The sequence below is a fragment of the Felis catus genome, chromosome D4 (genome assembly GCF_018350175.1).
Source record: "Felis catus isolate Fca126 chromosome D4, F.catus_Fca126_mat1.0, whole genome shotgun sequence".
Classification (NCBI taxonomy): Eukaryota; Metazoa; Chordata; class Mammalia; order Carnivora; family Felidae; genus Felis; species Felis catus.
This window is the reverse complement of record NC_058380.1, coordinates 87570747-87586754: the sequence shown is the minus strand read 5'-3', so window position 1 is coordinate 87586754 and position 16008 is coordinate 87570747. Positions and strand designations below refer to the sequence as shown.

General features: G+C 59.1%; 2 long non-coding RNA genes across 2 annotated transcripts; one reads left to right on the top strand and one right to left on the bottom strand.

Annotated features, from left to right (window-relative positions):
- Positions 1-11101: 11101 nt before the first annotated feature.
- On the top strand, positions 11102-11650 carry LOC109493996. Its single transcript, XR_002148551.2, has 2 exons — positions 11102-11238; positions 11339-11650. It is a non-coding gene; the product is annotated as an uncharacterized LOC109493996 (long non-coding RNA).
- A 906-nt stretch (positions 11651-12556) lies between these two features.
- Positions 12557-15690, bottom strand: LOC109493995. The gene is made up of 2 exons (XR_002737687.2): positions 14215-15690; positions 12557-13393 (listed from the first exon to the last, which is right to left on the bottom strand). It is a non-coding gene; the product is annotated as an uncharacterized LOC109493995 (long non-coding RNA).
- Positions 15691-16008: the final 318 nt, after the last annotated feature.

The following is a 16008-nucleotide window of genomic DNA, read 5'->3' as shown; positions in this document are numbered from 1 at the left end:
GACATTTGGGGAGCAGGGAGTTGGGGGGCCAGCTGGGAGGAATCCTCTTCCTCCTCGAAGGCCCTTTGGGGCCACTCGTCAGGGCAGCCGCACCAGGGAATCCAGAAAGACAAGTGACGGAGAGCTCTGAAAACGAGCCGGAGTTTTAAGTCCCAGGAGAGGTACTGGGGAGCCAGTGAGTGTTCCCGAGTGAAGATGAAGTGATTCGGGTCGTGAACAGCTTGGTGCAGAGGGCAGCAGTGAGGAGAACCACCGCAGGCTCGGGGTGACGACAGGCCGGGCTGGGTAACGCGCAGCGTTTCCGAGGACGTGAAAACACTCTTCACTTAACCCTTGCGACAGCCCAAGGCGGGCCTTGCCGGCATTCTCCCCGTTCTGCAGATGGGAGAACTGAGGCCCGGCGCCATGAGGCGGCACAGCCGGGGTGGCAACCCAAGCCTGTGTAACTTCAAAGTGGGTGCTCTTAGCACAGAGAGAACTGAGGGCGGGGAAAGGTGAATGAGCCCCAGGGGAGGAGTGGGGTGCGGGCAGGGAGTGGGGCAGGAGGGGGCCGATGCAGCCGTGCTTCACTGGCAACACCAGTCCCTGGCGAGGACTTGGGGACCTGCAGGGCCCGGGAGGATGGGTCGTCCGGGTCACCCTGCAGGCCAGAGGCTGGAGCATCATTCCAGATTGGAAATGGAGGGGGGGGCGGGATGGCGGGGCAAAGGCGGGGAGGGGGGAAGATGCGGCAGATGCGTGAGGCCGGCGGAGGGAGGGTGGCTGCAGGCTGGGGGAGGTAAGAGGAGAGGAAGCCAGCTGTCTGGGAGCAGCCAGCAGGCGACAGCTTCCAGGACAGACTGTGAAGTGTGGGGACCCACTGTGGGCAGCACGGACGGGCTGGTGAAGAAGAGGCGCCCAGGCCCCCCGCCTCTCCAGGGTGTTCTGTGCCCCACACCCCAACTTTGGCTGCCGGGACAACCTGAGCCCTGTCCCTGTGGCTCCTGTCCCCCCGACCCCACCCAGGGGGCTCTGGCTGGAATCCGTGATGGGGCGGAAGGCGCCAGCCCAAACCGTGTTGGGGCCGCCTTCAGCCGTGGAGGCAGGGAGCACCTCCCCCTCAGCTACCCAAGGCGGGAACATCACTGGGGTCATCAAGAGGGGGAAACTGAGGCCTGGTGTCTTGTGCCCAAGCTGGAGGGTGACGGGATCCATCTGAGGGGCTCGGAGACTGTCCCTAGGGCAGCTTTGCTGGTCCAGGCCAGGGCGGGAGGGTCGAAGGGGGGCAGTGGTTTGTGACTCCCACTCCCCCCCGGGAGCCAGCCCTCCCCTTTCTGCCTCTGCCCAGGGACAGCGAGTGTGGGGCCTGACCTCCTGGAGCGGTGGAGGCAGCTGGCCCTGGACAGGGACCAAGAGAGGGAGGGGAAGCAGCCAGCGGAGGGCGGGGGGGGGAGGGGAGCCAGTGGAGGGACGAACCAGATAGTGATGCTCCCTTGACCGAGCCTCCCTGCTCCCTGGGAAGGACTGCAGACAGCCCACACCGCACAGGTCACACAGGCACTGTGCCCAGCAGACGCGGCCCAAACCGTGGCCCCGCCCACCAGGTCCCACTCAGCCGGCGTCCAGGACCTGGGTACACACAGGCCTTTGCGGCTGAGACCTCTGGGCTGGGTCTCCATCTCTCTCTCTCTCTTTTTTTTTTTTTTTTTTAACATTTATTCATTTTTGAGACAGAGAGAGACAGAGCATGAACGGGGGAGGGGCAGAGAGAGAGAGGGAGACACAGAACCGGAAGCAGGGTCCAGGCTCCGAGCCATCAGCCCAGAGCCCGACGCGGGGCTCGAACTCACGGACCGCGAGATCGTGACCTGGCTGAAGTCGGACGCTTAACTGACTGAGCCACCCAGGCACCCCTCATTGAACTTGATGCAGTCGGTATCACCACATCCCCATTTCACAGATGAGGACACTGAGGCCCAGAGAGAATGACATGAGCTGGGGCCTCAAACTTGCAGGGTACGGGGTCTGCCTCCCCAGTAGACATCCAGTAAAGACCAGCGCCTGGAGAGGTGTCCTCGCACACAACTGGTGACAGGGGCTTTCGTCACCCCACTCGGGCAAGCTGTAAATGGGAGCTCAGCCTTGGGTGGAGCCTGGGGCAAGGTCACAGTCAGGCAGCGTGGCTCCTTCCCATGCCCGCCCCCCGCCCCTGCAGGCCCCCATGGAGGGGAGAGCCAGGAGGCCCAAGGGAGGAAGCCCCTTTCTCGGGGCCAAGAGAGAAGAGAGAGGCTGGACAATCTGAGGCTCCAGTCCTCTGAGCTGGTGCGACCTGGCCCAGACGGCTGTGAGTGGTGGCTCCGGCTGGCGGGTGTCCCAGGAGGGTGGCAGCAGCCAGAGACGGAGCCAGCTTCACCTCATCACATCCACGCATGGTACTGTGGAGGCCGGATCTTGGAAGTTCCGGGGCCCTGTTGCCCCAAGTAAGGTGTTCGGCAGGAGCCTCAGCGCCCGAGCCTCCCAGGCTGAGTGTCTCCCACCCAGGATGGGATCCCCTTGGCCATCGCACCAAAACTGGCTGGGAACTTCTACGCTGTCTCCTTCCCTATATCGGAGACGGGCGCCCACAGTAGCACGTGAAGGCTCTGACAAGTCCCGCAGGACAGAACCCTACCCGACTTTGCTTCGTCCAGCCTTTCCCACAACGTATTTAGCCACTGATTTCCACTTTTCCCGTGAGATATGTATTAGCGTGTGGGACAGGTTAAACATGGCCACAAATTCTTTGCACTCCCATCACGGAGAGGTGGGTGGGGCCTATTCTCCCCGCCCTTCTCTCTGGCTGGGCCCCGGAACTGCTCTCGCCAATAGAGGCCGGCCAAGGCCAAAGCGATGCTGGAAGCAGTTCCTTAACTGGCCCGGCAGCTTCACCTCCCGCCTCACAGAGCCTTGAGCTTTGACATGAGAAATCCGTCTAGGCCGCCGGGAAGGGCATAGGAGAAATCCGTCTAGGCCGCCGGGAAGGGCATAGGAGAAATCCGTCTAGGCCAACGGGAAGGGCATAGGAGACGGCAAGATGAGGCCACCTTGGGCGCCCGGCACAGTGGAGCATTCCGATGATTCCAGCCCCAGCTGCCCTCCAACTGCAGCCGCAGGAGACACCCCCAAGCAAGAACCTCCCCGCTGAGCCCCGCCAACCCCAGCATCACGAGCCTAGGAAGCCACCGTTCCAAGCCAGCGTGTCCACAGGCGGTTCGCCACACAGCAGGGGACACCTGGAGGAGTGTCCTGCCGAACCACTCCGCGGGGACAGGGGCGTCCTGTCCACCCTCACCGCCCGCCACCCCACGGCCAGACCTTCAGGCCGAACCGCATTCAGACGCTCTCCTCCCTCACCCTGTCCTGGCTCAGGGTGGGCCCGCCACCTGGAATGTCCTCGGCCTCCTTCGCCACTTGGGAAGACCCTTCTGGAGTCAGCTCCTAAGAGGCCTCGGCTTTGTAGACCTTTCTAGTAACGGTCAAGGCGGTTGCGCTGTCCCAAGGTTGGGATCTGCCTGGGCTCACGCTTGCCAGCGGTATGAACTCAGATGGGCGCCTGCCTCTCTGGGCCCCAGCTTCTCACATGCAAACTGGGGGGATTAATGCGAACAGCTGCCATGAGGCCGTTGTGCAGAGAAAGCCAGGAACGGGGGTAACGCCCGTGGTCCGGGCTGTAAATGGTGGCCGAGACGAGCGATTAGCTGCTCCATACCTCCGCTGGCTCAGGGCCTAGCGCTGGGGGCCGGTCATTGCACTCTGGCTTCCCTGAGGCCAGGCCCTGAACCCCCGGCAGAGTGGGTCCCCCGTAGCCCACGGCTCACTGCCCCCACCGCACCCCAGCACACGCAGGCTTTGTCAAGTCACTGGTGCCCAAGAGGGGTTTGGTGGAGAAGGAAAGATTCCTCCGCTAGTCTAGTTGGAAGGATCTTCTAATTTGTACTGAGGCCCAGAGAGGTAGAGGGCCTCGGCCGAGGTCACACAACTCGCTCTGGAACTGGATCCTAGGCCTCGGCTCCCTACCCTGCCCCTTGTCTGACACGGGGGCGGGGGGGCTCTGAGTCTCAGGGACACGTCCTCTCTGACTCCTCTGAAATCTCTCGCGCCCTCCCTGCACCCGGAGCCACCTGAGATGAAGTTACTCCACCGCCTGACGTCCCGCTCCTCCGTGGGCCCCACTCACCGTGGAGGGCACAGCCTGACCGGGGGTCCTCCCCGCCTGGCCCTTTGCTCCCTTCTCCCCTCTAGACGCAGTCAGCCAGCCAGCTCGGGGCACCTGTCGCGTGCCAGAGATACTAGCCGTCCCGCACCCGCAGGGGCCTTGGGGGAAACCCACACCTGCATTAGGGGAAAGATGGCAGGACGTGTTCAAACGGCTCAGCCTGCAAGTGTAAACGTGACCAGCATGGAGGGCCAGCGCTCGGGCAGGTGCGGCTTAGCCCTCCCGTGGTCCAGACGGGAGGCCTGAGGCTGGCGAGGTGTGTGGAGCCCGGGTCCCAGAAACTTGGCTCAAAGCCCAGCCTCTCCTCCTGGTAGAGCCAGGGGATCTTGGCTGTGTTATGTCTCCCAGCCTCACCTTCCCCACCTGTGAGATGGGAGCGCGAACACTTCCGCCAAGGACGAGCCCCGGCAGGGAGAACCCTGGGCCCCACTGGGCGTCCAGACCAACTCCGTTCCTTCGACACCTGACCGCCACTCACCACCACGTTTCCACCCTTCCTTCCGGTCAGTTCCTGGGTGAGTCTGGGTTCTAAATACACTTGAGGGGGCCTGGGGCTCTGAGGCTTTGCGGCGAAGAGTCTAGAAGCTTTGAAGAGGGCCACAGGGTTCTGGAGAATTCCCTCCTGCAGAGTGGCCGGTATGGGCAGGCCAGGCCTTGGGTTAGGGGCCCGCAGGCCTCAGACACACAGCTCGGTCCACGTGGGAGTGTTGGGGAGGGAGGATGAGTTTCTATGTTTGTTGCACAGAGAGGGGTGTGTGTGTGCGCGTGTGTGTGTGTGTGTGTGTGTGTATACACGGGCACTTGCCCAGTATGGGGGGCTGGGAAGAGGGAGGGGGCGGCCCTGCAGCTGTCCCCAGCCCTGGGAGAGCTCTGCAGGCCACGCCTTTCCCTGCCACTGGAGCAACCCCAGGACCCTGATTTGGAAGGAGAGCTGCAGCCAGATTAGAGCTCCCAGCTTCAAACAGAGCAGCAGGCCCTGGCAATGGGGCTTAAAGGGGCCGCTGCAATTATAAACAGCCACCTTCTCCGGGACTCGCCCTTCCCTCCTGGGGGGAATGTTCTGGCAGCCCCTTGGCTGGTGCCTGCAAGAGGGGTGTGCTCAAACAAATAAGCCAGACTCCGCATATGAAGTAACACACTTGGTGTTAAGTTGCAGGGAGCCCGAGTGTGTGTCGAGAGACCCTTCCAGCCGGTGACCCTGAGGACGCTGCCTGAGGTTTCCTCCATTATTAACGAACGTGCTTCCCTCTCCCCAGCTCTCTGGAGCTTATGTGTCAGGCTCAGAAATAGCTCGCGGGGAGGGGCTGGCATCCCATTCCTGGGTCTAGGCAACCGTGCCATCCGTCTGGCCCCTCCGGGGCACAGTTTCCCCACAGTTGGAGGAGAGGGGCGGGCAAGGAGGAGAGGTGAAGGGAGCAGGTGATGCATCACAGACCCAAGACCGGTTCTGGGTCAGACGCCGAGTCCCGGAACTATCAAGGGCGGGAGCACCTCCAGTCCAGGCCCCGGCTCACAGAAAAGCATGCCCACGGAAGGAAATTTTGTTGCGCTTGTTAAATGGCCAGTGACCTCCCTCCCCCCGGGCCTCCCGCAGGTGCCTCTGAGCTCTCCTCTCAGGGCCCTTCTTTTCCATCTGAATTGAAGGGATGGACGGGGTGACAGGGACCGGCAGAGGGGGTGGGCAGGTGCTGTTGGAGTCCCAGTGCACACAGGGGAGGCTGGCGAGGTGGGCAGGGACTTACTTGCTCAGGGACTCACTGCCAGGAAGCGGCCCGGGTCGAGGGGGATTAGAACTCCGCTCAACCTCATTCCACACCCTCAGCTCTTACCTTGTGCTCTGCGGGTCTGATTACCCCACCGATTGATTAACTGATTGGTTTGCTGATTGACCGCATCCCCGCCAGCCTCCCGGGAAGCCCCCTTCCTCCCCCATCGCCCGGCCACCACGGGGTCTCCGAAATCCCACCGCAGGTGCCCCCCAAACCTCAGCCGGGCGGGGGGCGTGGCGGGGGCGTGCCCAGGGCGTGGCTCCCGCCGTTCCCCGCCCCCGCCCGGCCGGAGTGGGCCTGTTAATCCGTCGCGGCTCCGCCAATCGGCGGCCGGTTGCCGGGGAAACGACCTCTCCCCTCGGAGCCTTCAAAGGGTTTCCCCCCCCTCCCCATAAAGGCTCCAGCGGACCCCGAGGCCTCCTGCCCTGGGAGGGGCGGGCGGGGGCTAGGGTCCCGGAGTGGGGGAGACACCTACGCGCCCAGAGACAGTGAGAAGACAGAGACACAGAGAGAGACAGACCCGGGCAGCAGAGAGAAGGGAGGTGGAGAAAGGAGAGACGCGCCCCCCCCTCCCGCCCCCACCCCCGCCCCAGAGGCCGAGAGGGCGAGACTGGGAGAGGCTGTCACAGCCACGCGCAGAGACAGGGAGGGAGAGAGAGAGATCGAGGGGGAGACGTGGGGGAGGTGGAGCCCCCCCCCCCAAGAAAAGACCAGAGCCAGCAAGGGGGAGAGCGCCGGGAGGGGGCGAACTTGTGAAAATAAATATTTATAAATTGAGAGTTTCTAAATTCTTGTTGCATTTCTGTAGTAAATTATTCATTTGTGTACCTCCCTCCCTCCTCCTATCAGCTTGGGGAGCTGCCAAAGGGGGGGGGTCCTTTCTGAGTTCTTCCTCCCCTCCCCCTCCCCGTCCTCTCCTTCCTAACCTTTTCTGCCCCCCTCCTCCCTCTTCGCCCCACTCCTACCCCCCCTTTCCCCTTCCCGCCTCCCTCTCCTACCCCCCCCCACCCTCTCGTGTCCTCCCCCACCCATTCCCCTCCTCCTCCCCCTCCTCCCCTGGCCCCCTCTCCTCCCCGCCTTTCCTCCCCCTGCTTCCCGTCTCCCCCCTCCCTTTCCTGCTCCGGCAGGAGCCGAGCACCGGAGGCAGGCGAGGAGGGGCCGCCGCCCGGAGGTGACCGGCTGCCATGCTCTGGCGTTTCGTCCCTGCCTTAAATAAGAATAATCGTCGAAGTCAGCGGGGCCGGGATTAAAAAAACACTCTGGCACCCCCAACCGGGACCACGGAAATCTTCCTCCAGAGGACCGGGGACACTGGAGTTGGGGGCGGTGCGGTGGGAGCTGAGCCCAGAGCGCCTGCTGTCCCAGGAGGGCCCCGGCTGGAGCCAAAGGCCACCCTGCTGCCCCCCGCCCCCGCCCCCGCCCCGACACACACCTTGACCAACCCCTCAGCTGGCCGAGCCTCGCTTTCCCCCCTCTGTACAATGGTGCCAGGGACTGCCTTCCTTTACCTGCTCTCTGGGGCTGAAACCACTCTCAGATCTGTCCCGGAGTCTGGAGGCTTTCCAGGCCCTTCTGAGGAATCCCCACAGCTTGGGAGACACGAAGGTTGCATGGGGCACAGGTCATGAAGGTGTGATGCCAGTTCCTAAAACTCAGGCAAGGGGTGGGGAAAAGCAATCAGGGCCGTCCGTCACAGTGTGCCCCAGTCCCTGTCCAGTATGTGGCCTTGAGCAGAGTGCCTCGATTTCCTCATCTGTACACCGGGCCAGGGATGCCCCCTCGGCACGCAGCCTCTTGGTCGCCCACAATAAAGTGCAGCAGGAGAGGCAGGAACTTCTCTGGGTGCTGGGAGCGGTTCGGAGTCTCCCCTCCCACTGCCTGGAAGTCTGAGGTTAGCCTTTGAGGGAATCTGCATTTTCTCCCCATGCGATGCTGCGGGTGGAAGGTGGCCTCCACTCTGGGCATGGAGGGCCGGGCATTGGGTCCTGAATCCTGACCCTGCTGTTTGACCTTAGCCCAGTCCTTTTTCCCCTTGGGGTGAGGGTTCCGGCTTCCTTCCAGCCCTTCGCGTGCTTGGGACCCTCACTACTGCTTGGTGACGAGTGCTAAGATCCGGAACTTACCAGGAGCTGTGCTCAGGGCCCCGCGGCCCCTTTCATCCCCCCATGCCCTTTTCACCCAGGGCCCCATTTTACAGATGGGGAAGCCGAGGCCCGGAGCTGGGACTTGCTCTAGGTCAGGCAGCTGGACAGTGGCTGACGGGGGGTTCTGGCTGCGTCTGGCTTTGGCCATGACCAGGGGTGTCTTCACCCGGCTCTCTGTGCTTCCCACAGGGACGTCCTACACCATGTGGGTGCGGCCTGGAGGGGAGGTGGGCCCTTGGGGGTCACAGATGCCCAGCCTGCCCCAGTCCAGTGACCTCAGGCCCTACACGACCCTCAGAAACAGCTGCCTGTCATCTAAAGAGTTTCTCTGCCTTCTGTGGTCTTTTTTACCGAAGCACAGCGAGAAATGCTTTGGGAAAATGACCCCGTTCTGGATACCTATCCGCCACTTCGGTGGCCGGGGACACCCTCGCCGATCTACAGCAGTAATCTTCAAGCCTTTCACGGACCCTAGGGGCCATGGGGGGTGGGGGCAAAGAGGAGGACCGGCTCGGTGGCCTCTCAACCCCTGTCCCTTCTTCGTTCAGTATGGATCTGTTGGGTAAGATCTGTTTTGAGAAGGGAAGACAAGCACGAGGCTGAGACTGGAAAGTGGGTGTACAAAGCCAGTTTTGAAACCCACTGCTGTAAATAATTAGGAGCCCTTTGGAACAGGGAATCATGGCTTCCTGAAGTCCCCCCGCTTATGTAACCTCGCGCTCCCCAATCCACCACCCGAAGGGTAAGCAGACAAAACCCAAACCATGGCTTCAACATCCGGAGGCCTCTCTGAGGACGCACAGGGCCCAGAACGCCGTACGAAGTCGTGGTGTTCAGTCACAGGGGCTAATGAACAGGCCTGAGGAGTTGCTGTTGGAGACAACCATGGTCCCGGGCAAAGCCGCCTTGACCTCCACGTACTCACCCCTCAGCCAGGGGCGCCTGCTGCCCCCACTGGGGGGTGACAGTCACATCTGCCACTGCTCGATGGATGTTCTTCTCAAGTGCCAGAGCCCTTGTGCTTCCAAGAGGCCCCGAAGCATAGCTGCTCAGGTCCCCATGCACCTACCTGTTCGCCCCAATCTCTCTCCCCCTCACATCTGTATCAGACTGGGTTCTAGAGCCACCACAATCTGCTGTCCCCACATCATGGCTCCTCCCAGAGAAATAAGGCCAGTCCTGAGCTGGGCCCCTTCCTCCCTAGGGCTCCTCCCCTAGGGCTCCGAACCAGGAGGTGAAGGTCATCCCAAGAGGGAGATCTGATGAAAACAGCCTGGGGGTGACCCACCCTCTACCTTGCCAGAGAGCCCCTGACACATAGGAGCCCCCAGGCCCAAGCTAGGGGCCTGCTTTGCACTTAGAAACAGTCAATGTTGGGGGGCGCCTGGGTGGCTCAGTCAGTTAAGCATCCGACTTCCGCTCAGGTGGTGATCTCACGGCTCATGAGTTCAAGCCCCGCATCGGGCTCTGTGCTGACAGCTCAGAGCCTAGAACCTGCTTTGAATTCTGTGTCTCCTTCTCTCTCTGTTCCTCCCTCGTTCGTGCTCTGTCTCTCTCTCTCTCTCAAAAATAAGTAAACATTGAAAAAAATTTTTTTAGAGAAAAAAAAGAAAAAGTCAATGTTGCCAATGGTGGGTTGGAGTGGGAAACAGAACAAAGTAGAGAGAGAACAACTTGCCTTTCCATCAGTGAAAGACACACAGCGGGCTGGGTCTCAGCCTCTTGGCGTCTGGAAGGTGAGGGACCAGGGATGGCACCCTCTTTGGAGGTGGGGAGGTCATTAGCACCGATTAGCTGTTAACCGTGGTCATCTCTGGGTGGGGAGTGTTGGTGATTTTGACTCTGCTCGTAGTTGTCAGTGTTGCGTGAATTTATTTTACCGGAAGGGTATACTGGTTTTTTTTCTTCCAGAAACAACAGCGACGTTACCCAAAAAGGAAAGAAAATTTAAGACACAAGAGCAAACTTTCTAAGTACCCACACCCTCTTGCAATGGGACGAAACGGGTAAGAAAATCACGAAGAAGGGGCGCCTGGGTGGCGCAGTCGGTTAAGCATCCGACTTCAGCCAGGTCACGATCTCGCGGTCCGTGAGTTCGAGCCCCGCGTCGGGCTCTGGGCTGATGGCTCAGAGCCTGGAGCCTGTTTCCGATTCTGTGTCTCCCTCTCTCTCTGCCCCTCCCCCGTTCATGCTCTGTCTCTCTCTGTCCCCAAAATAAATAAACATTGAAAAAAAAAATTTTTCAGAAAATCACGAAGGAAAAAAGTAACAGGCTGACTGTTCTGCAGCCGAGGAGCCGAAGACCCAGACCCTGGGAATCCCCGAGGAAGGGAAGACGAGTTTCAGAAACTGCCCCAGAGAAAGCTCTTGGCGGACCTAAGTGTCTTTGAGAGGAGCCGGTAAAGAAAGGATCTGTGAGGTCTCCAGCTTGAATCTCCGAACCAGGAGGATTCAGCCCTGGCTGGGACCGCAGCCCAAATGCTGCTCACCGGGCAGCTGTGGGCAAGTGACCCAACCTCTCTAGACCTCAGTGTTCACCATCTGTAAAATAGGCCTGGCCGAGCACCCGGTATGAGAACTGGGATCCCCGATCACAGAGTCAAGACAGAGAAAGGCCGTGCCCTCTTCCGGCTTTCCCCTCCTCAGTGTCCCATCTGGAAGCCCCCCGGGGGCAGAGAACTCCCCCTGGTCCCTGGAACTCACTCCATTAGCACCTCTTCTTAAAAGCGTCTCCTGACCCCGGAAACAGCACCTGCTTCCAGAGAGCTAGCTGTCAGCCTGCTCCGTGCACCGCCCTTTGACCTAGAGATTCCATTTTTAGAATTTATACCACAGAAACACTCACACGGGTGACAAGGGAAAACGCACAGGAAATTCATTGCATCACTGTTGATAATAGAACTTTAGAAACCTCCTCGACACCCATCCGGGGAGACGGATTATATAAATGTGAAGGCACTGCCCGATGGGAGGGCAAGAGGCCGTGACACATACCTGCCTGTTCCTCCAAGGAGTGAAAAAGAACAAGCCTTCATTTGTATTTCAAGAGGGGCACCTTCATAACCCTGCTTGCAACGTCAGAATCCACAGGGTAACCATGGTTGCCCCAGGAACGGGGCGGGGGCGGGGGGGGGGGACTCAGGCAGGAAGAGGAACGATTCCAGCTCTAAACCCTTTTCTCTTTGACTCAGTTTACCACGAGCATGCACTCCACTGGTCTCCATCCCGCTGGGATACTCACCCACGGCCAATTCTCTCCTTCTCGGGACTGCGCCCCCCCCCCCCCCCCCGCGTCGCACCGGGTGAAGCCATGTGACCGGCGATGGCCAAGGAACTCTGGGAGGAAGTGACGTGTTGCTGTTTCCCCTGCCTCAGTGACCCGGACGTGGAGGTACCACAAAACAGAGGCAGCCTGGATCCCTGGAGGGGCAATGGCCCCGGAGAATCACTTGAGCTCCCAGCACACCTCGCTGGCTGCAAAACAAACTTTTGTTGTGCTGAGACACTTTGACGTGAGGCCTATTTGTTACTGCAGCAGAACCTAGCCTCGCTAACCGATACAGATTTGGAAAACCGCATTCCGGTTCAAGGGATGCCGACAGACTGTAGACAAGTCCCTTGACCCCTCCGGACCTCGATGTCCCCATGTGCATGGTGTGGCAAGGGATCTTGTCTCCACTGACTGTGGAGGGCCTGTGCTGTTCGTATTCCCAAACCCCAGGGGCCTGAGGAACATCTTGCCAGCCCTAAGGGCTGCTGGGTGCTGAGCGCTCACTGAACACCGGCCTCTGGGCCGACCACCTCAGGGACATCATGGAGTCCTCGTGGCCCCAGGGGGGAGGCACCATCATCATCCCCAGTTCCCCATGAGGAAAAATGAGGTTCAGAGAGGTGAAGTCACTTGCCCGCCCAAGAACACCAGAATCTGTGATTCTTAACTGCTCTAATACAACCCCCATCCGATATCTTCATTTATTTCTCTTTTTTAAAAGTTTTTATTTATTTATTTTTTTTTTTTTAATTTTTTTTTCAACGTTTATTTATTTTTGGGACAGAGAGAGACAGAGCATGAACGGGAGAGGGGCAGAGAGAGAGGGAGACACAGAATCGGAAACAGGCTCCAGGCTCTGAGCCATCAGCCCAGAGCCTGACGCGGGGCTCGAACTCACGGACCGCGAGATCGTGACCTGGCTGAATTCGGACGCTTAACCGACTGCGCCACCCAGGCGCCCCAAAAGTTTTTATTTATTTTTGAGAGAGAGAGAGAGAGAGAGTGCACATGGCAGAGAGAGAGGGAGACAGAGAATCGCAAGCAGGCTCCGTGCTGTCCGCGCAGAGCCCGATGCAGGGCTCGAACTCACAAACCGGGAGACCGTGCCCTGAGCCAAAATCAAGGGTCAAGACGCTCAACCGACTGAGCCACCCAGGCACCCCTAGTTTATTTCTTATAAACGTAGCTAAAAAGAAAGCCCGCCATTGACAACTTGAGAGAACTTAGAATAACAGGGGGGCGGGGCTGTTTTTGTGTTTTGTTTTGTTTTGTTTGGCTTAATTTTCGATCTTGGCCATTTTCAAGTGTGCAGCCTGGGAGTATTAAGTCCGTCCAGCGCCGTGTGCCCCCATCACCACCATCCATCCCCAGAACTCTTGTTATCTTGCTAAACCCCGTACCCGTTAAACACAGACTCCCCACTTCCCCTCCCCTCTGCCATTGGCACCCACCATTCTCCTTTGTGTCTCTACGAATTTGCCCCTTCCAAGTCCCCGGTGTGAGTGGAATCATACAGTATTCGTCCTTTGGTGCCCGGTTTATTTCCCTTCGCACCATGTCCTCCAGGCTCATCCACGGCGAAGCCTGTGTCCAAACTGCCTTCCTTTTTAAGGCTGAATGATATTCCATTGTACGCATAGCCCACGTGCTGCGTCGATGGATACACTTGTGTCGTTTCTGCCTTTGGGCTATTGTGAATAACACCGCAGGGAACATGGGTGTACATGTATCTGTTTGAGACCCTGCTTGCGATTCTTTTGGGTATATGCCCAGACGTGGAAATGCTGGATCATATGGTAATTCTATTTTTAATTTTTTGAAGAAACGCCATCCTGTTCTTCCACAGGGGCTGCACCATTTTACGTCCCCACAAATGGTGCCCAAGGTTCCAATTTCTCCACATCCTCACCAGCACTTGTTACTTTCTGTGGAGCGGTATCTCATGTGCTTTCGATTTTCCTGTCTCCGATGATCACTGGGGGAGTAAGAATTTTTTACATGCAAAAAAAAAAAAAAAAAAAAAAAGAAGAAGAAGAAGAAGAATGTTTAAAATGCCACTGGTAAGTCTGTAGTGTGGCAATCATCCGGACCTGCTTCCACGGGAGAAAGCGGGCGCCTGGGGTGATGCCCTGCTCCCCGGGGATAGTGACGCCACGTCTCAAAGTCCTTAGCCCTCAAACAGGTGAGTGAGGCTCTGCTCCCGGGACCGTAGTGTGACCTGCGCCCCAGGGAACGGGCTTGGGAGGAGGCCCTTACCACCCCCCCCCCCGGGGTCCCAACTTCTCCAGAACCCTCAGTCTCTGATGTCGCAACCTCTACTTACCCCGCTTCCCCACCCCACCCCCACCCCCGCCCCCGCCACCAGGCCCAATGGGAACTGAGCTGAGCTGGGCCTTTCCAGCCCCGCCTGACTCTGTGACCCAGAGTCCCCAGGCCTGGGACACAGAGCAGAGTGGAGGCAACACCACAGCAAGGCATGAGGCAAGGAGGGGGCGGGTGTCATCTGCATGTCCCTTGACCTTCTGCATCCAGACGGGGGCAGCTCTGGGTGTGGGACAAGAGCAAGGGCCTTCGGAGCCAGACGGAGTCAGTCTGATTTCCGGCTTGGCCACTCACCAGCTGCGTGATCTTGGATAAACCATTCCCCCTCCCCCTCAAGCCCTCACTTTCTCATCTGTAAAATGGCTGGACCGGTGCTTGGCACATAGTAAGCACTCACTAAAGACTTTCGAGAATTACCAGCATCGTCATCATCCTCGGTATCACAACATTCGACACGGAATGGTGAGGTCTCACCTGTGTCAAACCGTCCATGGCTGCCCGCGACCAGCAGGAGAACGTACCCCACGCTCGTGGACTGGTGGGCGCGGCCCGGTCTGGCCCCTGCCGACACCTCCAACTTCCTCTTCCCATCACTCGTCACATCCCGGTCACTGGGCTGCCCTCCTGTCCCTCAGACTCCCAGCACTCCTTTCTGCCACAGGCCCTTTGCACATGCCCTCCTTCCTGCCTGAAATGCACTTTCCCCACCCCACTCCACTCCCATCCCTTCAACAGTTCACCTTAAGAGGCTCTGTTTCCCCTCAAACATTAATTCTTCAGAGAAGCCTTCCAGGACACCCCAAGCTCCTCCACTCGGGAACCCTTGCCGCCCCCCCCCCCCATAGCAATTCTCACATATGCTCACGGTACTGAACCGTGCGAGCATTTGCAGACTCTCGGCCACCCCACACGAGTTCCACGAGGCCAGGATCATGCCTGTTTTTGCTCCTTGCTGCAGTGCAAACACCAAGGACAGGCTTGACCCAGGTGCCCCCAAAAGATTAGTCAAATTGACTTATGAATTTCCCGAATCTCCCTGATTTGGGAAACCCGGGTTCTTTTCAGCAAAGACACTCCCTTATCTACATAGCTAAATAAGCTTTAACTTGCATACCTCTGATGAGACAAATCTGAGAAAACCCTCCACTACATCCTGTGTCCTCATTTCTCAGCTCAGAAAAATATGGTCACGGCACTCAGAGCAGCTGCTCACAAGTCCTGCTGTGCCTCCTCGGAGTCCAGCCTCCGGCCACCCCTGCCTCAGAACACGTGGGAGGCTCCGGGCTGCTCCGCGGGGTCATCCCTTGCTTGGGGATAAACGCCAACCATGAGTAATGGCGGGCTGCAGAGGGAGGTGCGACGCAGTTTCAGCCCCGTCAGCAAGATCAGCGACAGCCACGGTGGCCCGTGGCCCAGGGTGAGGGCCTGACTCAGCTGGTCCACACACAGCAGCCTCCCCCCAGCCAGCTGGGGAGTGAGGGCGCACACCCCAAGGGGGCCACAGGGCGGGAGGCCTAGGGTTGCCAGAATGCATGCACTCGCTGACTCGTCCATCACGCTTGTCTATTTCAACAGCTACTGTCCGGCCGCTACCGGGTGCTGGACGGTTTGAGGGGACTCCTCGCGAAGACCCGGGTCCTGCCCTCCTGGAGCAGGAGGAGGAACTCAGCAAGCGATTGCACAAACACAGGAATTCCTTCTAGGGGAGGTCAGGGCTCCCCCTTGGCCCAGGCTCGGCACCCTTGCCTCTCTAGGCTTCAGGCCGGCTTTAGGGGATGCTTCAGAAGTCGCCCCCCTTCCCCCCCCCCCGGGAGGTACTCAGACAGGAGCAATGTTGATGTGCATTCAAAATGCCCTCAGTGGGGGCGCCCGGGTGGCTCAGTGGGTTGAGCGTCTGACTTCGGCGCAGGGCACGATCTCGCAATTCATGGGTTCAAGCCCCGCATGGGGCTCTGGGCTGACGGCTCAGAGCCCGATTCTGCGTCTCCCTCTCTCTCTGCTCCTCCCCACCTCATGCTCTGTCTCTCTCCCTCAGAAGAAAGAAAGAAAGAAAGAAAGAAAGAAAGAAAGAAAGAAAGAAAGAAAGACATGCCCTCAACGAAAGAACTTTCTTGACTCCGTGATGCAAACAGCTTTCAGGCAATAATCACCGTGGGCACCACAGTGGTGACTGAGGTTGGGGCCAGCAGCTCGGGAAAGTGACGCCCATCTCGAGGAGGCGTGGAAGAAGGGTGGACGATCCTGAGGCGGAGGTGAGTCAAGGGAAGA